Genomic DNA, 24,887 nt, shown 5'->3' on the forward strand with positions numbered 1-24,887 from the left:
TCACCATTAGGACCAATCCTGCTAAGACATTTTGTAGGTAAAGGATTTCATCCATATCTCGTAGCCCCACCTAAGTCAATGGAACTAAACAGCACAAAACTTTAGTTCTGGAAGTAGTTAGCTTTGTAGGCACTTTTCTGCCTTGAATTCAGCTCCAGATCTATGAAATCACTCTGAATTCTCCCCTTTCTGAACACCGGACACCAAAGGATGGCAGCCGTTGTGGTACTCCAGTATGGACCCTCTGGGGAACTATGAATACCTTCAATGGACTGTGTATACAGTGATCTTGTCCACTAAAGTATTTTCTGCGGTTTACCTAGCTAGCATTTATCTGAATTTATATATTAAGTACATTACCTGATTATTATTTGGGACAGGGGAATTTGGCCTCTGTATACGTGTGGTACTTGGTGCCATCACGTTTTTCTGCAGAGCACAGATTTTTGCTTTGCGACAGATGAGTCTCCTAGCAAAACCATACAAAAATCATGACATGAAAATTTCAAAATGGAAATAACAGTGAGATCTTTGCCAAGTGTTAATCTCCAAGAAAAAAGTTAGCAGTACACATAAGGCGCAGTATACATAATAAGTGTCATGGATCTATATTATGTCATCAGCAATCAGAGCAGGATTTCTGAATTCTGCTTGTTGTAACACTGTTGACCACACAGTCTAGGATAAAATAATTGACCTTTCTGTGTCTCTGTTTTTCCAGCTGTAAAACTGACATAATACAAGCCTGCCTATGATCCTGGGGCTTCTATAAGATGTAATTAGTACTCAAGAGCCTCTGTTAGGGTGTAGGGGGAATAGCACAACAGAAGTACAATTTTATAAGCAATAGTAATAGTTTGGTAAAATTTGTAAAATTCAACAAATATTTTTTTAAAATATAAAACTCAAACAGTCACATGTTTGATCCATTGTGTTAAGTGGGTTGTTACATTTAAGTGATGTTACTGGTTTTAGGAATGTCTCATTGAAGACACTCGGCAACGTGGCCACGTAGCTACTACCATGCTCTTTATGCTACCATCAATAGACATTGCTAAAAGAACCAGAGATTACTTTTCTAAACTGTTTTATTTCACCCTCTCTGTGAAACAACTGACAAGCACTAGACATGCAGGAATGTCGTCATATGAAGATGAAACCATTCCACAAAGAATAAAAAGGTCCTTCAAGGTGGGTTTTTTCCCCTGAAAGGAAAAAAAGGAAGGTATCGAGCACCTTCTGTCTCCTCACAGGCAACTGGGAGTATAACAACATGGGCATTACCAAGACCAAGAAAGCCCCCAGCATCTTCTGTCATTGAAGCAACTTATTCTTTCCTTGAGTGACTGGGAACAGCAGAGACGCACTCCACGCAGCCCGAGCTGAGGCTGGGACCCGTCACCCAACAACGCCCCACCGCAGCTCCTGCCCCAGCCCCAGCCCCGAGGATGGTTTTACTCCTAAACGCAGATCAGGGTCTGTGGGAGACGTCACTGTCTATTTGTGGTTTTGCCCAAAGAACCAAGCTGAGCCTTTTTCTTCTTGCATCTAACCACACAGAGTAAGGTTCAGATTAGCTCCTCAGGCACAGCTGTACAAACCAGCTCTATCTGGGAAACTTCTGGAGCAAACCCATGGCTTTCAGCAGATTTGCACAGCTGATGGGAGTGCAGAAAACCATGATGCTGATGAGACAAGAGATGTAACAGCTCCCATCAAAAGCGCTCTGAGTTTTACTGTCTCAGCAATGCTGACAGCAGCACCAGCATATACTGGAAGGGCCCGAACCGATGATGTGCTGCACGTCTTCCGCTGCCACTAATTTAGACCTGAAGGCATTCAGCACACCATAGAGTTAGACCAGAGGTTACGATAAAAAAGAGGGAAGACTCATTTGCTTCATGAAGTATCATCATTTTTTACTTCGCCCATCTGAAGAGCAGAACAGCATATCAGTTAGTATGTTTGAACTTGGAGGGGGATTTTTCAGGGAAACATTTTTTGTTGCAGAATACATGACTCATCAGACTGGGAACTTTGCACAGGGAAGTTCTGACTAAGACCCAAATTCCATTTTTTTTAAACTGTGGAAGCATTTAAGTTTGAAATATTTTAAAAAGCAATTTTCCGTTTCCAGTTTGAAACATTTTGTTAAAAACATTATAATAAAACATTAAAAATAGTTCAAACAGTTTCAGTCAATCTAACTCAAATCTTTTTCTGCCGTTTATCCTGCTTTCTCAGTGCTCTGTCATGAAAAGTTGAGTGTTTTACTTTTATTGCAATTCAGAACAAAGTAAAATCAAAAATGCAGAAATTGCCCGTTACTATAATAACCCTCCACTGCGGTGCTTTGATAAAATGTTGGTTTCAAAGGCGACCCTCTACTGACAACTGCCGAGCAAAGTTGTATTCCCCTATATGAGCTCAATACAGAGACACAGGGGCTTTGCATTTGTTTTCTTTCTGTTAATCAGTTGTTCCCCAGGGCTCTTTTAATCTGCAGTGACAGCCTCAGTCCCGCCGAGAATGGCTTTTCTGCTACTAAAACAAAAGGCACATCTCTAAATACCTTATAATTTCAAGCAGAAAAGAATCTTAGCCTGCCTTAGCAGGCTGATGTGAATCATGGCCATCTTCTGCTTTCATTTTTGCTCTCTCGGGACTTCAACTGAAAGACAGACTTAATCTAGCCAGCACGGGAAGAAGGAGCCATGCCACAGCCATGCCCTTGCAAAGGCTGATCAACGAGAAGCGCCCCTGAAGGAATGCCATAGAAAGACTCTCAGCTGTTTGTAAACTATCACACTTCAGCCCCGGTGGAGGGGACAGCCGTACTTAATATAGCCGGCATTAATGAAGGATTTACTCAGCCAGGAGCAGACAATGCAGCATTTTAAACCTCATGTTTACACAAACTAGTCAAAGACTTGCCAGTGCACAAGACAAAAGCTAAAATCAGACTTCACTGCGTTGAAAGAAAACCATGTCTTTTTGAGTGGTACATTTTCACACCACACTAATTGCTTCGATTTATATTAAGCTAATTTCCAAATTAGACAAAACTTCAATTTTTTTTCATTGCAACATTAAAAATAACAGCTCGTTGCCTCTACACTTTGAAAAATAGGCTGAGCACTGTATTGCCCATTCAGACAAAGTCAGTTAATTTATCACTTAAATGCATTTTGACTTCATTTTAAAACCATCTAATTTGCTTTTAGAAGTTTAACAAGTTGGTTTACTATTGCTGTAATACAGGGGGATTTCATTAAACAACCTGCCATCTTCTATCAGCATCATCACGATTACATGCTGCCCTTGTTTTATTTTAATTTATAGCAATTTTTTTGCAACTTGCCAACATGGGTTCTTAGTAATTTAACAGAAGTACAAGTCTGGCATGGAAAGCAAGCCAGTCCCTTCCATTTCCCTCGTGCGCCACATTTCATTTGCACCCCAGTTTCACAGCCTCCAGTGCTGCATGGTACTCGCAGGGCACCAGAGCTGGCGACTTTCCTGATGTGTAGGATAAGGCCTTCCCAACTAGGGGCTTTTTGCTTTCTTACTCATCTTCTTCATTAACTTCAGCAGCGGCAAAATGTTGCGAAGAGAAAGGTTATCTCCACAGAACACAGTTCACAAATTGTCTTGAGCTTTATAGGTCAAACCTCAACATCCTAAATTTGTTTGCAAACTAAGAGGCAAAACGTGCCTTACAACACGTGTACCACTTGCTCCACAACGCACGAGCCACTGAAGAGGCTGTTGCTCTAACACTGGTTTCTAGCTTGATTTTTAGGAACAAGCAGCCGGTAGCAGCAATTGGAGAGATCGTGGTGGCAACGAATGTTTCTAAAGGAAACCACTGCAATCCCCAGGTAGATGCAGGTTAAAAAAAAAGCGCCCTTGCTAGATACTACTGCCTATAAATGCGAAAGAGCAGTGGAGGGTGTAGCAATACCCCCAGCTACAGACTCCAGTAACAGCACCAGGCAAACACCGGGACTTGAAGGAGCAGCTGTAATCCCCAGTAGACTTTCAGGTTGCTTCATCACATCACCCAGATTCAGCTCCACATTATCTAGAGCTTGACTGTGCTGCTGACTTCCACATCACTGCCTCTATCCATGCCATGCAAATCAACCGGGTTTTGGCGAGATAAAGCCCTACACCTCTGTGCCACCACAGCTGCATGGACTCTGCAGGGCAGAGGCAAGGGGAAACATCCGTCCCAGGGAGCCCCTGGGACAAAGAACCAACATCTGGAAATGAACAAGTGGTTGCTCTCAGCTAACAACAAAGCCACTAAAAAGCAATTATAGCTGTTCCCCCAGCTGTTTACACTGACAGTCTGATCAATGACAGTCTCAGCAGTGTGAAAAACATACATGTTTACTGATACGGGGAAGAGTTAGGAACTATCCAGGTACCAGCTCTCTACACCCAGCCAGTAAGGGCCAGGTACCAGGTTTTGGCACATCATGTGCAAAGGAAAGGGAAGCATCACTTCTTAAAAACCATAGCAAGTGCTTAGCACAAATGAGATCAGAAGGGCCTTGGAGATCAATCAGGGATAAGGAGATTAGCTCCTTGGTTTCACATGGACCAATGTTATGGGAAGTTTATGCTGCAGGTGAAAAAGAATGGTGGAAATTGTGGCAGATTTTTCCCTATCAGAAAAACATCAGCTGGGAAATCAGAAAGCTCTCCTGAGCAGCCAGAGCAATCTGTCTAAAGCACTCCTCCTCCAAAAGTAGAACGTCAAAGACAACTTACAACTGCAGTACTTTTATTTCTTACTTTTAAATGATAAAAAAGTTCCACTTGAAAGGAAGAAGAATTCAGTGAATCTTCAGCCAAGATTCTTCTGTAGTTCAGCACCAGCTCTAAACAGGGATCTCTGCCATCTCATAATGACAGGCTTTTACCCTGTATATTTTTCACCTTCTGCTTCCTGCCCTTGTGTAATTGCCTGTCTCACGTTAGAAGTGGGCCATCCATCCTACTGAACACATTTGGGCCACTATTTTCAATGTCGTTTTATGTACGCTATCCATACTATCAATATTCCCGTCATTTCCTGCTCATATTCAGCTGAGATGACTCTGCTCCCATAACCACATAAAGCATCAAATGAGAAAAATACTTACTGAGCTAATTCCATTGGTAAAGTTTCATTTTTATTCTCTAAGATGTCTGGAATCACTAATACACATTAACTCATTGCCTAGAGAAACATCTTGTTTGGTTTTTTTTTTTTAGAAAAAATGAAATGTCCTCTATGGTTAACTATATGGTAATTCATGTAGTGAATTGAATGATCAGACACTCTAGATTTACCGAAGTACTTTGCTGTATGCTTTAGCAGTTCTGCAGTTCGCAGTTCACAGTGATTTATATTTACAGAAGCCCTTTAGGATTCAAGGGCTTTTTAAATGGCAGGGTCACAGAGTAAGAAGAATTTTCCTTTGTTTGGTAAATCTGTACAGTCTCACTATTTATTGTTAACATGAAATGTCATCATATATATCATCAGCAAATCTTCTAAAGTCTGCAAAATATCAACTAGCTGCACGGCTAATTTATAAAACTCATTACTATTTTAAATTGTTACTATGTGCCAAACAATCCATAATGGAGAGCATTGACTTTGACACCTAATTTCCCTCTGTCCGTACTTGGGTAAGACTCTAATTGACCGAACAGACTCTTTATTTTTCCGTAGTGTTTATTATTCGCATTGCAATAGTGCACAGGAGCTTGAGCCTTCGACCAGGTCAAGGCAACAGTAATGCTTTACAAGCACAGAGTAAGAGACCATTCCCTGCCCTGAAGAGCTTACAGTCTAGAAAGCTGCCCCACCTTGGTAACAAGGACTTTTTTTCACACAAGAGAAAATATGAAATGGAACATAACCACAACAGACAAAGACATTCATTTTTAAGCCTGTGAAGAAGAATTTGCAAATATTGGAGCAAGGACCCAACAGTGAATTACCAGAGTGTTTTAAAAGTGCACTATATATAATACCCCAAGTAGTAAAGCTCCTGTCTCTCCTTCGCTTAAGTGCTGAATTACTGATTAACATGCAAACAAAGAGGAGGAGGGAAATAGAAACCCCATTTTAATACACAGGTTTTTCTCCTTGCTGTCCCTGTTTTGCCCAGAATAACCAGATCCCTTATTTCTTCAGAGAGTAAATCGTCACAACTTCAAGAGAGAAATGTGTACAGCAAAGGCCAGTCAATTTATTCAAAGTTTATAAAAATCTAGAGCTCTCCTTGAATATTATCATGGGATGTAGATTATTTTACAACCCGATATTCAATTTTGTAATTCCTAACAAACCCCAATCTGCCTGAGAACCAACCCTTGCTATTGCAAAAGTCTGCAGTCCACAACACATACACAACTAAAATATTTTTAGAACATCTACTGAAAAATCACAAGTATTTTAGTTCAAAATGAGCCTTGCTTAGACTTTCCATTAAAATACATCTTTAAAATAACTTCCTAAGTTTATAAATAGACTGCAAACTAAAACATTTAGGAGCCAAGAAATACCAAAGATAAGAACTATCTGAAGAATTCCAGCACTGCCCTTCTGGGCACACCACAAATCTACCTACTTACAGACAACATATTTTGTCTAATTTTATATATATATATACACACACACACACACACACATATATGTATATTTATGTAATCATAGAGTCTGTCATTCCATGGACATAATAGGAAAGGGGCAAATATTAAGATAAAGGTGTTGTGGATTAACGTGATGATTTATCAAAGAGTGTGAGTGGACTAGACTTGGCTGAAAAGCAAGGGATTTGTTCTGTGTAAAATTTCTTGTCTTTTTTCCAAAATTTTAAACCCCAGGGGAAATGGTGGGCATTTGGTGGAAGGAGTTTTCTGGCGAAAATGACACTGTTTCAGGTCTGCTGTGTCTGGGGAAGATCCGCCAGCCAGACAGGGGACTGTGTTTCAGGTCCTCAGCTTAATGGCAGACTGCCTAAAGCCGAGGGATTGTTAACTTCCAACATAATTAGCCAATCTATCAGGCAGATTACACCAAGGCTGAGGACACCCAAAGAAATCCAAGGAAGTGGTGAGGCGTGAGTGCTGAGGATGGAGGTGTGATGTGTGAAAACATATGGTCACTTGGACTCAGTAAAATATTTTTTTCTTTTGAATGAAACATTTCAGGCTCAAACATACATTTTCTGAAAAATAAAAAAGAAAAAAACTAGGTGTTGCTGGAAAACTTCTAAATATCTCTAACCTGGACTCCTGCTGAAGGAGATAGACTGTGCTTACTGGAAAACCCAGGACTAATTTAATGAGCAGTGGGTCTACTTTTTCAGCAATGAAGATAAAAATAAATATTGAGCAGCTGCCTGCTTCACTATGCAGCAGCCACAGGCTTTAATCCATTTGATAGACCATAAATCTGCATGGAAACCAAAGAACAGTGGGAGTATTTTATATTTATGAATCTATTATACTCACATAATATAACATTACACTATTTGTCTTCAGTACATCTGCATATGTATATAACTTCTGATAGGCTACGCACATACAATATATATGCATATAATATGCATATCAATATAGAAGCATCTCTATATCTAAATTTAATTAGTTGGCCGTATTTGAAAAATGTATTACAGGCAAAAGAAAGACTTGGCATGTCAACTGGAGCCATGCACAGTAAACACCACCCTCACGTACCTGAAGTCTGTCTCTAAACCAGACATTACTGTGCTAAATTGTGTACAGGTAAAATATAATTATCAGGATGTTTCATCAGAAATATGCAAATATTTAGACTTTTGGAATCACAGTTTTGGATATTACAGTCCCACACAACTGTATTTTGTAGTAGTGGATATACAGGGAAAAAGTACAGCAGTTAGAACGATTGAACACATTTTTTTCATACGGATCTAAGTTCATAGCCAAATCAAAAGAAAGCTTTTATTCTAAGCAAAACGTGTCACCTGTTCTTCTTCCTGCATACCTTTCAAATGTTATTGTTGAAAAAAAGACTGTGCTAGGAAGTACACTATTAAAATAGCTTTCTATCTTGAGCAGCTGTGTACATTTACTGTCAGCGAGTGTGTTCGGTAAATAAGAACCTGAGCTGTCTACCGAAGGAATATAAATCATCTTTCCCTAAAATGACATCAGCAATTAGCAGAATTTATTAGAGCTAGTATCCCTTTCTCAGCCATCAGGGAAGAGTAGTGCCTTATATCATTTAAAATGCCAATGAGTACGTGAATTTTTTTCTCTCATGTAGACTTTGCAAGAGACTTCCCTGCTTTACCACCTTCAGGGTGAAGGAACTTCCACACCATTTGTTTAGGATCAAACCTGGAGCACCCACCAGAGGCTCTGCACGACACAGGTTGCAGCTGCCAGTCTCCTTGGCGGGGACGGGATGCTCAGAGCACCCAGCATCTGTGCTGAGCTCCCTGCGATTCACTTCTCCCCAGTGGTTCTCCATCAGCACCGGGAACTTCGCTTCTCCCATTTCCTTCTAACGTATAAATTTGGCGGGCTACAGAAACATCTACTTGGCCGAGTTTCTGAGATGGCTAGATTTTGGAAGGTGAACAGGAGGAAAAAGAACCAGGCAAGATTGATCTGTGAACATTCTTCTTTTTGATTTAGGTTTTTTTTTTCCCCTTAAAATATCATTGCAGCTGCAGGTCATGCTTAGATTCTGCTGTGGATCACCTACTCCGTTTTTATTTTTTGTAAAACAAGAGCTGTCACGGCCAGGCATGCAAGACAAATTGTTACAAGTAATAGATAAATAAATACAGCCCAGAGAGATTCATTTTATGCTACTTCAGGCAAACCCCAATTGATTGCAAGTTTCTAGCAAAAGTAACTTGCTTCCTTATTTGTCTGTAAAGTGCCTAGTACACATCGGTGCTTTTATAGAAAATAGATATTAATAAGAAGAAAAAATATTAATAGTAATCCTCAGGATATCTGTGAGATGAGCAGATACTTGCTCCTGGGTGATGGAAAGCAAGTGACAACTGAGGGAGTGAGCATGGTCTAGGGAGAAAGCCTCCAAAGCATTTTCTGAAAAAGCTGTCTGACTCACTTTCCTTTCTTTTTATTACAATATTGTGACTAAAAATTTTGCTTATAACAACCACAAAGCTGGCAGACCACTGCCTTACCCTTAGTGGTAAGAAATGCTCTATTCAGCCACATTGTGCTCTTAAAAAAATCAAACACTCCCTGCGTCATTTGTTTTATTTGTTTCTTCCCATGACTTTATGGAACAAACCGGTGGCTATTTTTCCATCACGCTGACTTGCACTCAGCAAACAGCTGATTACTCACTGTCATGCATGTAAATCTTTGAAGTGCAAAGCAAAGAACAGAACATCTCTGTTTACTTCTAAAGTGAAATCCCAGCATCCAGAAGAATTTTAAAACTGATTTTTCTAGGGCAATACTTCTTTCATCCTCCCAACACTAAATATTAAAGAAGAGAGATCTGTCTTAATTCAAGCTGAGCTCTGACCCTTGAAGTCTTATGATGCTGTCTATGTTTACAAGAGCGCAGGCTATTTTTTTCCAAGCCAGTTCACATCATGCACATTCCTCTCAAACTCTCTTCTGAATCCTGAATGTTAATGTCCCTCCCTCGCCCCTTGGCTCACCGGGGAATCGGGAAGCTGTGCAGTCTGGATGCTGCACAACAATTTTCATGAAAAGGCTGGTATTATTCCCATTTCATTGACAAGAGGCTGACTCGTTATATTAATCTTTTCTCCTTTTTGGCACCTAATTGGAGTCACAGCTTGCATTTTTTCTTAATAACATTTAATAGGGTATATTATTTTCTATATTCAGATAACAGATCCCATTAGTTTCACCTGCATTTACTCAATACTTCTGCAGAATCTAATTTGTGCACTCAGTAGCAGAAGTAGCCTCATTAGCCTCTGAACACGTTTAAGCTACTTGCCAACACGAAACGAGGGCTCTGGGCAGGGATGTAATCCAGCCCATTGTGCAACTTTCAACCAGTTTCATCACTGCAGTAGACTTTTTTTTTTCCCTTTCGTCACACGCCTTTCACTTCCATAAATAGCAAGGCAAAGCTGCTCGCCCACAGCCACCCACTCACCCACAGCCATGACTTAGCAGTCATCAAGAAGTGGAAACAGTAGAAATTGTAGTCAGCTATAGCTGTGGCATTCAGGGGAAGGCAAAATTTGGAAATTCTTCTTGTTTTTAAACCACTTGAATCCAACCCGGGGACAACAGCATGTTTAACTACATAACCATGCTGCTTTAGCTGAGCAAAGTTTCTCCAGTGCACTGAGCGAGGCCGGAGCCCCACAGGAAAGAAATGAGATCCTGTAACTAAAAACAGTACCGTCATGTAAATGTACAGCTGGGGTTGTACTGGTGACCCTCCGTTTGGCGTTCCCTAACTTCTAAATGCTTAACTTTGCGCCTTCAAGGCTCTTTTAATGTTGACTCTTTTCCCTAATTTCTTTGGACTCCTGCAGCAATGTGAATCCCTTTCCCAAGCTAAAAATACGGACTGGGGAACCCCAATGACCCCAACATGGTTAATCGCCCAGACTGGACCAAAGCTTAAAAACCCAAGGACAGACATCTGTAGTATGAGCCAGCACAGCGATTGTCAGCAAGGAGCAGGTGATGACTTTGTGTGATGGGTCAGTCATGGGAAGAGCATAAGACATCAATGAATTTTCACAATTTTTTGCTGACAGCAGGGCAATGATGAGACTTCGGACCCAGAATTTTTATGCCCTGTAAGGGAGAGGGTCATGGGGTACAAACACCACCCTGTTGGGCACCAGCCTGAACGTGGCCTCTTCTACCTCAGGCTCCTTCAGGCTGTCTCCATTAAAGTGAGTCATTTGTTGGAACTGACCCTCCTCCACAAGGAGTTGGCATTTTTCAACAGAAAAAATGCTGTGTAGAAAAATTCCCAATGAACTCAATCAGCTGGAATCTTCTATGTGCTGTCAAAACCTTGTACTTCCCCTCAGCCTCATCTGAGCAGTTTTCTGCAGTCAGAGAAGAAAAGCCAGCTTGACACATGATGTGGAAACCTCCCAGCCAAATGGCTGAGGCTGAGCAGAAGCATTTTTTTGGGGCCTTTTTCAAATGGAGAAAATCAGGCATTTATCCTTCTGCACAACCAAGACAGTAACTCACTGGGAACAGTCTCGTTAAAGAAGCGAAGGAAACTCAATCTCTCTTGGAATCAGAGCAGTCAGAAAAATGGAGAACCTGTTTTAGAAGTTGCCTAATTGGAGATTTAAAGCAAACCAAACTAGAGGAGACCACTTGATGCATATTTTTGTGAGATAATTTTTTTGTGTTGCTGAGTGCATATAACTCCGAGCACAATCAGGAGAACTGGATGTTGCAAACCGGTTCAAAACAGATTGTCCTGAATGATACAGTGTCTACTCAGGTACAAAGACAAGACCCACTCTGGAGGCCCTTCTTGCCATTGCAGCGAGGACACAGTGTGTGCTCCTCACCCAGCGACCTAACTGCATCACAGAAGGGTGATGCCCCTTGTTCACCACCCAGAGCCCTCATTTTAAGGGATGGAGGTAAAAATGGGCAGTTTCTCAGGGATCTCTGCTAGAGGACAAGGTAAGAGATTCCCTCCATTTTATCCTCTGTAGGTAAAGATAAGGGCACTTTGCCACTTCCAAAGCTGCTATTCCCAGGTGCTAAAGACAGCAGCAATTGCTCTCCTCCCTTCAGTCCACCTGAAAAGGAAGGAGAAGGCTGGGAGCCACATGTTACTCAAGAGCATGAAGAACAGCTACAGTGAAACCTCTTTTTTCTCCATCCCATAGAAAAACACCAGCCACTTTCTGGAGAGGCAGGAGTCACCCACCTCACAGTTTCAAACGAGCAGGTCTCAGACGCTGTCGGGGAGGTGCTCAACTCACCGACAGCCACATCTTCTCCCAGCAGCCATCAAGTAGTGGAAATTGCAGTCAGCTAGGGCTGTGGCATTCAGGGAAAGGCAAAATTTGGATTTTTTTTTTTTTTTTAAGCCATCTGAAGCCCATCTGTGGGATATAATAAGTTGGCAAGTTGCAAGGTACCTGGCTAGCTTTCTGTAAAACACCCAGAAGCAGTCTGCATGGCACTGGTGGAAACCAGCGGAGCCCCTGCAGCCAAGTATTTTGCAGAAGAGGTACATTTACAAACTTGGGGGGAAAAAAAATGAAGAGGTGGATCTTATCACTACATTTACACTTACAGGGAGGTAAAAAACATGTCTGGAAACCACACCTATGGAGATTAAAAAAATTATTATTAAAAATAAAAGGTAGTATCAGCCTCAAATTAGCCTAGTTGCCTATAGAAATGTGATTGCAGTGTATGTCAATCTGTCTCGCCACTTGCCCCGACTATCTTTTGAACCAGCTGACTAATTCTGGCTGAAGTTGATGGAGCAACAGATGTCTGAGTTTCATGAAATTTGGTAGCTGGACCGAGGCGAGAGATGCAGACTGTGGTCTGAGCTCCCGTGCTCGCTCTCCTGGCTGGCCTGGCAGCAATGCCTTCTGCCTCCTTTGCAGGTAGTGAAAAGGAAATGTCGAGGGGAGAAGGTGGTAGGAGGAGGAATGGGGGCGAGGGAGGGAAGTGTGAAAGGTCTGGAGGGATGGTTGGGCTTACTGAAGTGGGAGTAAGGTGTGCAGAAAGATAGAGCACAAATGAATAGGGAACCAGGCATCACCAATTCCAGTGCTCACAGAAAAAAAAACCCCTATATAACTGGCTCTGAGTGTTTTGTGTCAACCAGAAATATCTGGAATTGCAAAGATTTATTCTTTTATGTAGTCATAGATTTTAGTGCTTAAAATTTCAAGGCATTGCATATCTTTGCTATGGGACTCCCTTTAACCCCTTTGCTGCTGGTCCTTCTTGCATCTTCTGTGCTGCGGCAGAACGTGACTGTTTTCCTTTGCTGTGCCGGTGCTCCATAGGTAGAAACCAGGGTATCTGTGTTGGGGTTTCTGAAGCATAAAGTGGGAAAAAGCCAAAAGAAAGACTTTTTCTTGTCCTGGGAAGGCAAGAGGGGAAATAATGAGGAAAAATAAAGGTGGCGTACGGTGGTTTTTAGGATTAGAGCTTAAATAAAAGAAAAAAAAAAAAAAGATCGAAGGAAAACCACAGGGTGAGGGGGAGATATTCCAGTGCATCAGATTGGAGACGAGTCTGTTGGTTTCTCAAGTAACATTTTTACCGAGAAGATCCCTCTTTTTAAATTCTTAAACAGTGTTAAAGCAAAATCCCTACTGGGGGATGCTTTTGAGAGACAATAATTTTATTTAGCAATTGAATTTGCAACCTTTGCTGCACTTTCTCACAGCCAGCTGGGGCAAAAGTTGTCTTCAATGTAATTTTCTCCAAGATTTCTCAGAGCAACACCTCAGAACTTTGCAGGCAGAATCCCAACGTAGGACCCTGCCTGTGAGACCTGAAATGTTGGGGCTCAACATGTTTGGTTGCTGCCAGTGAATGAGGAAGGCTGAGGAGAAACACAAAGCAGCCTGTGTTCCCAGTCATGCCAATCTTTTTGGCTCCCAGAGAACAGGTGCATTTATTTTTTTCATGGAGCAGCTCTGAATTGCCTTTTTCCTGTCCGAATCCCTGCTGTCACCAGTCCTCCTCCTCTCCCTTCCATGCTCCTCTTCCAAAAAAGCTACACGTAGAAGAGCATGGAGGCAGCCAGGCATGTCTACTCATGAGCCTCAGCTTCAGGGAAGGGGACCCAATAACGTACTGGGGCAAACAGCCTTTCATACACCTTCCCTGGGCATCCTTCTCTCCAGATTCTCAGAAGAGGCCCCATTTCCACTTTGACATCTAAAAGAAGGTAGCAAGGGCTGAGCAACCTTGTAGAGACTGTCTGTTCTGATGTTGCTCTGATTAATCCTGCTATGGCCAACAGTGTGATGTCCATAGTTCCCTTTGCTAATAAGGGAAAAGCTGAGATTGCAACACACCTAATGTAAAATATTAAAATACTCCCCAATGAGGGCTTTGCACAACCAGTCTGAATGACCTGGCGGGGGAAGTTAAAAAAGTGCGAAGAGGATGGTGACAACCCTGACTATTTGCGTACATAAACACACATTAAAAAAAGGGTTGTTTTTCTAGAAAAAAGAGAAACGTTATGGACATAGAATTCCTTAAAAATTATTGCAAGAAAAAAAATATACATATATATTTACCATGACCATAAAAATAATGCTTCCAGTTCTGCAATGCCTGTTTTTGGCAGGCAGATCTTACACCAGCCTCAAGCTGATGCAAGCTATTGGAGAACCAGATCCAACAATTTTTTAATCCAGAACTTCTTTTGCTTCATGTAATTTTCACATTCACATATTAGTGATATTCAATATTCACATAATAGTTATGCTATACATTTGGGGTCAAAATTAATTAGTTTTATTTCTTCATAACCTTGTTCCTTTAAATGATGGTAAGCACAGCATTTATTACCATTCCCAGATATTTTAAAAGGGCTGTTCCTGAAAATGAATACTGTAGCTTAGTATTACATATTAGCTGGATCCAACCCTTTATTATATATTATGTATATATCTGTAAGATATGGCCATTTTGTTCTGAATTTGGAAGACCTCCTTCCACTCGTTGCTGTGCCTTCAACGTCACTTAAGACTAAAGACAGATAAGAAGGCAATTTCTGTAAATTCCTCAATAATTCACAACTTTGATCATTGATAGTTTGTTTAGAAATGTGTCTACATTGTTTCATTGTTTAAATGAAAAGAGAAGTCAATGGAACGGAGATCTGCCAATGGACAGATCTTTATTTCATATTTTTGATGTTTACTTCTTCCCTCATTGCTTCTCTGGAAGTGATGTCACTTGTCAGAAGAAATTATTAATGCTCTGTTCCTTAGTAGCAGCAATAAGAAGCCACATTTCTTATCATGTGCTTCTTGCCAAAATTATTTGTCATTTCATCCCATGTGAGAGATTCATGTTGCAGAATAGGGACTGAGGCTGACCTCCGGCCCTTCAGGGTGGTATCCAAATGGTGGGAAAGATTTGCAAATATCCCATAGGAAGAGGTATAAATAAGAGCTGGTGCTACACCCTCTTCCTTCTCTGGGATTAGGATAGACACCACAACACAGCTATGATTTTTATCAAGTTTGGTCATCCCATGGACAAGCGAAGGATGGGACAGTAGGACAGAGCTTGGTGTTGCCTCTTCCCAAGGTCCAGGCACTTGAATTTCTTCTTCTAACTATCAGCAATGGCCTGTTGCTGGAGTTTCCCCTCCGCTGAAGGGTGGCAATGGCAGTAACTCAATGTCTCTTACCCTGGGGCAAACTGGTGGTGACTCTTTGTAGCAGTTAATATATGGGGCTTCCTAAACACCTGTTGGTTGCATATTCCTGTTGCTCAACAGCTCAGGAGTGCAGACAGGCCAGTTACAAATCACTGCCTCTCCTATCCCTCTTGCCTGGTGGAAGAGGCTGAAGCATAGCCAGAGGTGACTGCAGTATTGGAAGTCAATATTAAATTTTATTGCTGCTCCCTTTGAACAGAGCAGCAGAACCTCTCCTGAAGTGACAGCACAGCACCTGCATTTTTAGGAAGTCAGTGACACAGATTTAAAATAGAGAAAAAATTTATTACTGAGGTGGGACATATACTTTCTTATATAGACCACATGGTCAGATTCAGCAATACTTCCTTGTTTTGAAGTGTCTGCTTCAGAAGATGTGGAATCTAACCACATTAACGTTTTTAATTTTTTTAGAGACTGTATTTTTGAACCTCTCTCCTCAGCTTCTGGCTTGGACGGTCTCCTTTGCCAGAACAAGTTCCCTGGACTCCTTTATTACACCACCAGAAGCTCTCAAGCTTGATTTTGAGAGAAAAAGTAAAGCCCTGTAAAAGCAAAAAAATTAGACTGAATGGAAGGGCCCAAAGCTAAGGAAGGTAAAGCCTGAAGCACCATTACCGGAGATATACCCATGAGGGGTTAGCAAAGTCATAGATGAGAAAGCTGCAAAGTGTTTAACTAGGAAAAGGACACCCTACTTACTAAGTCTCTCCTAAGCACACACTGTGAAATCTTACTCAGAGTTGCAAAGTTGAGGTAGTGGGACCTATTGAACCGAGGGATGAACTAAGAGCCAAAAGCTGCTACTTTGAAACCTGAGCTTTGCCAGCTTTTGACTTTCTCACAGCTTTGACTATCTCACTGTCCACAGTCAATTCAATTAATGGCTCACTGCGTGCCTGTGTTGCTATGTTTAGATGCAAATCATATGCTTATCTACTCATCTGAGTGAAGATTTTTTAAAGTTAGGGGAATTGGAAAATTCAGGCTTTGGAGACTAAATCTGATGAAATTTCTAGCACTATCTTTTATTTGTTTTAGTATTAGCTATATAGATGTATTAAAAATTCTGCAATTTTTAGATCCTATGGTCTCAACTATCAAGACATCTATAAAAGTGTGATTAAGGCAATATGTTTTGTCTTTGATATTGTGCCACAGAAGAATGTCCAAGGAAAAAGGCTGATGATTGAGAACAGCAAGCAATTTTTTTAAATGCTTTTTATGCTGTTTCTGCTATTGTTTCTGTCTCTCATGGCTCTGTAGTTTCTTCACAATAGCTGTCTTTTCTGCATTTGCCACTGAGATCAATAAAGAGATGTTAATTAAAGGAAAATCTGCTGGAAGTTGTACTTTTCTATTTGGGATTTATCCCGGGCCCCGGCTACACCACCTCACTGGCCTTGACTACAGTGTCAAACTAGACCTAGTCTTGTCTTGTCTTGTCATGGACACACGCTCAGGTACAATCCTGACCTTCAGTGACAGTTCCACTAGTGCAAGTGTGCCTCCTTAACATCCCTCCCACGAGACCCCCTCCTTTACAAAGTGACTTCTGAGGGCAGTTAGGTATACAAAATACATTGTGCATCAATATTACTATTCCAAATAAACCATCATGAGAATATATTTACAAAACAACCCTAATTACCACAGCCACCCCACTGACACATGATTCTCGAACGAGACAGATCTGCCTTTCTGTCCTAAATTCACTGTTTGTGCATCTTTGCCTTCCTATCTGTGAATCGAAAGAAGAAAGTATCCGCGTGTAAAGCCATTTGTGCAATGGCTGCAGAGATAAGGACTCAGTGGAAGCCAGGAGAAGGGACTTCACCAACTGCTGAGATACAAACATTAATTCAGCTGGGTACAGCACTTAACCCTACAGTGGTGAAGGGCAGATAGTGAAGAATTTCCAGTTATTTTGGCTAGCAAATGCCAAACACAACAACACAACAGGTTTTCAGTACACCAGGCAACACGACCACTGACGGACCAACTGCTGTGTAAAAATGGTGAGGCAGATAACCAGCTCAACAACATGGATTCAAGTTGAACAGAATATGCGCTGCTAATGGAAGGAAAACTGAGAAGGACAAAGAGCAATGACATGCTTTCCGGGAGCAAAAAAGGCATCCTCTGATGCTCTGTGTGACAACTATTTTCATTAGGTTCAGTGAAAGCAAGCCAAAAAAAAAAAAAAAAAAGGCATCCCGCTGAAAATAAAACAGACAGTTCAAGGCTCATTATTGTGCATTTTGCCTACACCTATGTGTGGGCTGAGAATCCTTTCTGCTAGGTTTCTTGCTTTTTAAATATATCACAAACACACGCACAGACGAATCATGAGGCATAGACCTGTCAGGCGGCAGACTAATGTCAGCACTTCAGCCTCCTGGCTGTCAGGTCTGATTCCAAATAACCTTTTGTCTTCTTGTTCCAGCTACTAAATTACGGATCAAGTGAAAAATGTAATTATACTCCAAAAGGCCATGGATAGCATCTTAAAATACACTGAACTGTGAACAGAACAACAACAATAATAAAAAGATAAACTAGGATTACCTGTGGTGCATAGCTAATCCAAAATGCTCCATGGTCCTACATGGGTTATTATAGAACTGCTTCCTATTTGCCGATTTCTGTTTTGCAGGGACAAGTACACCCCCCTACCCCCCCATTTCAGTATAATTTTGATATTTGCAGTCTTGTGAAAAATACATCTCCCCTGTTGCAATAAATACTCTGTTATACTGTTACTGAATTCTATTGTATTTGGGTTTTTTTTCCGAAGATGATGCAGAACTCGAGCACTTGCATTTTTTTAAAGTAGTATGAAGATGGGAATATCGAGACTTATTTTCTATGCACAAATTTAGCTGTTAATTTTTTACAGAAAGAAAAAATATCAAAAGCCTACAGGAATACATTCTTTTCTCAATTAGCTCTGAGTATGTCATGTTGGATTGGAAGTGCTATCAAATACTGAATTAACTTGTTTTTTCATCTGATTATTGGAGTATTAAATATTCAAGGACTTTTCCTGGATTCTTGCACACGTCTATAAAAATATAACTATTCAAAATACTAAATTATTCTTAGCAACACCTGGCAAGATAAAAATAGGTGGTGGTGTTAGAGTGCAAACCTCCACAAATGTTAACCCAATCTACATACAATCAGAAAGGCTGCTGATGGCTAAAATTTTTAATCTCCTCTTTCTTATTAATGTCATGATTCCTACCTTTATTCAAGAATTTGAACTCACATTTTAAAAGGAAAATAGACAGGCAATAAAATGGGAAAGCATTAACATTTCAGTCACTGTCCCTTTATTTGCAATCTTCTACCTCAAATATAATTTAAAGAAGAATCAAATTCACCATCCCCATCTGTTTGCACCAAAGGGGGTTCTTCTGAGTTAGAGAAGATACAAATATTTATTACTCCATAGATAGCTCAGGCACTAGCCAATACAGTACTCCATTCCCAAGTTCAATCTTGAATTTTCCTGCAAGGGAGATGTTCTGCTTGGGTAGTAGAAACTCTAGATACTAAATTGAACTAAATGAACTGATTTATTCCCATTACAAAATTCTACTTAAAAGACACTGAGCAGGTAGATGTCTGAACTCCACCCCTGTTCTAATGTGTGGTGCTTTCATCTCCCCATTACTGTCATCCAGTAAGACGCACATACCAAGATCTCCAGGTAACTTGGTCAGAGCACCAGCCCGCGCACTCTGTGAACTGCCCTTGAGCTGATGTGTTGAACAAGCTGCCTGAAACAGCTGTACGAGCTGCCTACACTGTACCTGTTCAGCAGGCTGGCTCACCACAGCCTCAAGGCACTTGACTCTGTGGTGTATATCACAACATACTTGTCCACATTTCTAGTTCTGGGCAGCTCTAACGGGACACCTACATGCCTTGACCCATGGCTATGTAGGCTCGCTTTCATTTCAACTGGGGCAGTATCGTGCCTTTGTTGCAGAGCATACACTGTGATCTGCAAAGGAAGAAAATGCTGCATGTACCCTAACTACTAACTTTTTTTTTTTTTTTTTAATTTGCAACATAAAATTTGATGAGGAATAGTACAAGGGAAATTACAGAAGGTTTTGTATTTTCTCATGAAATTCAATGTCTATAGCTGGATGATACAGAGCTTGTACACTGCTCACATGTGGAGAATGAAACTTCAGCCACTGAATTGAGAGCTTATTGAAAAACCACATACGGAAAAATTCCCTACAAAGCATCATGTGGAAGTTATACAAATCCTCCATTGCATGCAGCATCTCAAAAGAAGGAAGTTATATCAAATGATGACTTGACTTTATTCAATTGGGATTCTGCCAGCCCACAAAGAAACCACAATCCAGCCTTTTCCCTTAATTCCTAGTACTTTGAGGTCTACAAGAAACCAAATGATGTGAACGATGTCCTTGAAAATACATTCTCTTTAGTCCAGTCTCTGCCAGTAAACTTCATTTTCAGCCATTCTGGAAGTGCCTTAAGCTTTGCTTGCAAATTCACTTGGCCTGACATTCGGCAATGCATTATAGACCAGATGGATTTAGGAAACTGCACTGATTGGATTAACCAAATTAAAGGGAGGGAAGAGGGAAATAAAAGGAAATTATTTTTTCCTCTACTTCCTAAAATATATAAATAAATAGAATTAATTTATTTGAAAGAGTTGCCCAGGTGTCTCTCTGTGTACTGATACTGTAAAACACAGCCTGGTGAATGCAGCCCAGCAGTGGCCAGGGATGCAGCCACTGTGTGCAGGGGAGCAGACTTGGTTCACTGTCCGAATTACACACTGGTCTACTAGTATTTTTTTGAGAGCTGGGAAAATAACAGACATAAAAAACCTTATAGAATATGGGCATCAAAAGATACTACTGAAAATGAAAATAGGTATAAATTCATCTCTACGGTACGAACCTGACCAGATTCTCCTGATGCCAGAGCACAGATGCTCTGGACACTTTTTTCATATCCTAAGGCAAGCTGTAAGATGCCCAGCTTTTGCTCCACCACATCCCCTGGCATCAGATAATGCAATTGCTACAGCCTGCTTCTTGTGTGTGAGGATATGACAGAAAAGGCAAGGGGAATGGGACTTTCTTCTCCCCTTGAAGAAGACAGGCATGTCTGGGGCACAGCCAGTGTCAGGCAAGGAAAGGATTTGTCCCCATAATCCTGTTCTCATAGCAAGGTCTAGTTTCCACACTATTTGGCACTGGCATAATGAGCACACCCCAGTTCAGACCTACATATTTAGCTCCCTTTTTATACGGCCCACTTTGTTTGTAAGAGCTCACACTGAACAGCTATAATCAGTTCTGTCGACTCAGAGGTCCATATATAAGTTACAGCAGAGCAGACTGATGGATGACAGGATTCATCTCAGAAATCCGGCTGGTGGTGGACACAGGTCAGCGACCTACAACTCCCTTCCAGGGAGGGCTGCAACAACCTGCGCAGCCAGCTCTATGGATATCTCCTGTGCTAGGGAAGTTTATCTTCATGGTATCTGCAGTTAGTCCAAAGTATCTATCTGTCTTAAAATATCCATAGGAAGAATTAAGAATTTTCAGAGCAGACATACTAAACATGGTATTTTTTCGGTAGAGGGTAAGTGCTCTGCCCCGGTGATGGCTGTGGCGCTGCATTTCCTCAAGGATGCAGCATGTGAAAAGGCAGTTCTGTAAGCTAGGTGTATTTATTCTTTCACCAATGGAGAAGCAGCAGCATATGGAAAACTGCAGCCTGGCTGACTTAACAGGTGTCACACAGACACAAAATAAAGGCATATTTTCTGCCTTTGAGTATTTTGCCCAAACCACTGGACACTATTACCTTAAAATACCAGCTCTGAAATCAAAAGCTGTGCTTTGCATTCACATAAGGAGAAACTTTAGGTTTTCTTCATTTGACTTTTAAAATGCATTATATATTCCTATATTCAGCCTTTCAGACAAGTAAAATAAGTAAATCATACTTTGTCTTTGCATATTAACCCCTCTCACTATTTACACAATTCCTCTGAGACTGGACCTTCTGTAGGACCATTGCCATGTACACCTATTCCTTACTGCATTTAATAATCTGTGTATTAATATAGAAGTGACTTCGAAGCTAAAGAATAACTTTAAGGCTGAAGTAAGCAATGGTGTCTTTGTGTCAATTTTTTTAAGAACAAGATGAATGCTTGTTGTTAAAAAAAGTCATCAGGTGGTCATGTTCCCATGAAATGACACTCATCACAAGCACAAATGGGTGTCAGCAGCATAAGATGCCCTAATACAGTCCCTGGAAACTCTTAAGTAAATATGCCACCTAGTGTTTAATTGGGACAATTTCCTTCATAAATCATGATTGATTCCTCCCAAGCTGTTCCCTGCAAGTCTAGGTGGTATAGGGTCTGGCAGAAGTATCTGGAGATGCCTTCTCCACCTTTGCCCCCTCCTCCCCCCAAAAAACCCACCCTACAGATTTCTCCTCAGGTATCTTCCTCCTCAGGGACTGTTTAGCTCCTGATGGACTCTGCCAAATGGCCAAACTACACTTCCAGCCCATATTTCTCATTTGAGGAGCCCGCACCTCAGACTTCCGTGAGCAATCCAGAAGGCACCGAGAACTGACCCTGGGGGGTCACCCCCACTGTCAAGATCCCAAACAAGTCTGAAGGACTTCAGAAAAGCTGCCTTGTACCACCAGCCAAACGGCACCTGTCCAGCACATGGGCTCAGAGTGAAGGAAGCAGGGCTCTCCACATCTCCCTGCCTACAGGTGCTGGACACAATCATTTTGAGAAGCAAAAGCACTATTCCTGGCTTACAGCTTGCCAAAAGGGGACAATGAGTTACCACAGGAATAGGTATTGTTTAGATGGATGGATGAACCAACAGAAAATCAGGGAAAGAGGCTTTCGAAGTGTAACAACAACTATTTCTCTTGACAAGCAGTGGAGACATAACTCCTCCTGAGGCTCTGGCAATGTTCTCCTTCCTTGCCTCCAGCCCCTGCTTAATAGTGGCACACCCGGCTTAAATGCAAGCAACCCTCTCACTCTTGACAGAAGATATACTCCAGGTATGTACAGGGCTTGGCCCCTTTTCATCTGCTTAAAACATGCCAAATTGTCTTCTTACATTTTCTAACTGAGATTCTCTTGATGTTTCTGTCATGGACACTCATGTTTCCAAGGATTAAATTCCTATCCTGAGTCACATCATAGCACAAACCATCCTGAGTTTTCGGTAATGTCTTGTTTGCACTTTTTCCAGATCAATAAAAAACTTAAATGAAACTCCCATCCCTGCAGTACTTCATCAGCTACCTTTCCCCAGCTTATCAAGATGCTGCCTATCTTTATTCTTTGCTTGAAATTCCTCTACCTATTTTTGGTCCATGTGACTGTGTTCATGTGCCAAACCAATTTGAATTAATGTCAAGAGTACGATTTCATGAAACATTGTACTACTTTGCTAAAAATCCAATTATTCTGCATCTGCTGCATTCTTTTCATTCAGTACTTTTGTAAATCTATCAAAAAGGCAATCAAGTCTAACTGGCAGTATTCATTCTACATAACCCACACTGACGACCGTGCGCAGTCCCACTGTTCTCCAGGGCTGAGAATACATTACAAGAAAGAGCCCATTGTTATGATTTGTACTTTTCACACCACAGCATCCTCTTTTCCAAGTATTAGCAGTTATAAAAAGCACTGGTTCCTGACCTTTGTAGTCAAGCCTCAGCTGAGAACACTGTCAACAGCATGTGCTTCACAGTGGCCATTACTAGTTGTCATCCGGCCCAGGCTGCTGCCTTCTCCTACCTGGCAGCTCCAGCAAGCTCTGCTAGCCCTGCGGCTGAGACTGCGGCCGACTGATAGCTGCTGACCCAGCCCAGAGGTGACTGGGGAGACCCCTGCACCTGGATTCCCAGTATCCCAGCTGCAGGGTGAGGGTGCAGGCTGCTGAGCTGGCTCTCTGTGGCGAGAGCCCAGATCAAACAGAGGACAGTTGCTTGGGCTCTGCACCTGACTTCACTCGAGTGCCCACATGCCTTAGGGGTGAGACCTTCTGCACCCTGAGTATGGAAAAAGACGCTCAGTGGATATCACATACATGTTTTATGCTCAGAAAGGATAATATCTAGGGAGTGATGGGACAAGTGCCAGTCAGTGTGTAGGGACATAGAAAGATGGCCAAGATGTTCCTTGGCAGAAGGTCTGCAGAGCACACAGGACATAGAAGAGGAAGAACTTAGCATATCTTGGCTAATATTAAGCATTCACATCGTAGCTGCAGTTAATTTCTCACTAGTGAAGTGACGATTCAGAATTGAATCATAGAATCATAGAATCATAGAATGGTTTGTGTTGGAAGGGACCTTAAAGATCATCTAGTTCCAACCCCCCTGCCGTGGGCGGGGATACCTTCCACTAGATCAGGTTGCTCAAAGCCCCATCCAGCCTGGCCTTGAACACTTCTTCCAGGGATGGGGCATTCACAACTTCTCTGGGCAACCTGTTCCAGTGCCTCACCACCCTTATAGTGAAGAATTTTGTCCAAATACCTAATCTAAATCTACCCTCTTTCAGTTTAAAACCGTTATCTCTCATCCTATCACTACACTCCCTGATAAAGAGACCCTCCCCATCTTTCCTGTAGGCCCCCTTTAAGTATTGGAAGGCTACTACAAGGTCTCACTAGAGCCTTCTCTTCTCTAGGCTGGAATGTACTCTCCTCCCACGGGCAGGAATCAAATAACTGCTCCTTAGCTATGTTGGTAAGATGTCTTCATCTAGACAGGATGAATCAGAGCCTAAATAATATTTTTTCAGGCACAGAAAACCACAGAGAAATAGGACTAGAAGGTACTTTAGGAGGTTTTGCTCCTGCCTGCCTCAGGTATCAGTGCTACCTGTGCCATTTCTCCCAGATGTTTTCTAATGTGTTTCTATGCCTTATGATGAGGGAGATTTTGTCATCCCCTCAGGCACTCCATCCCAGTGTTTCACTGTTCTTTCTTTTTTTTCTCCCTTAATAGCTAACCTGCAATGTTCATCACTGTATTTCAGGCCTATTGTCTCTTGTCATGTCCAGCATGAGCACAGAGGACAGGTAATTTTTTTTCCTTATAATTAGCCAAGCAAACGTATGACCTAAACAAGCACATGCCTAAACCCACTTATTTTCTAAACAAAATATAAAGGACAAATATTAGTCACTATTTAAACACTTTCCTTTTGACACTAATTCCAAGTCCTCCACTAACACAAATTAATCTCTGTCTTATTCTTAAGAAGTTGAACACTTGTCTTCCAAGATCAAAACATGGCAGTTTAGAGGCACTTGTAAAAGTTTAGTGCCTATTCCTACACAACATCTCAAGATTCATGCAAGTTAATCAAGTA

General features: G+C 41.4%; 1 protein-coding gene across 1 annotated transcript in view; it reads right to left on the bottom strand.

Annotated features, from left to right (window-relative positions):
* The window catches only part of CHN2 (chimerin 2), a 164,422-nt gene that overhangs the window by 34,837 nt on the left and 104,698 nt on the right, over window positions 1–24,887 (bottom strand). The window lies entirely within an intron of this gene.

This window comes from Gymnogyps californianus, chromosome 2, assembly GCF_018139145.2.
Source record: "Gymnogyps californianus isolate 813 chromosome 2, ASM1813914v2, whole genome shotgun sequence".
NCBI lineage: Eukaryota > Metazoa > Chordata > Aves > Accipitriformes > Cathartidae > Gymnogyps > Gymnogyps californianus.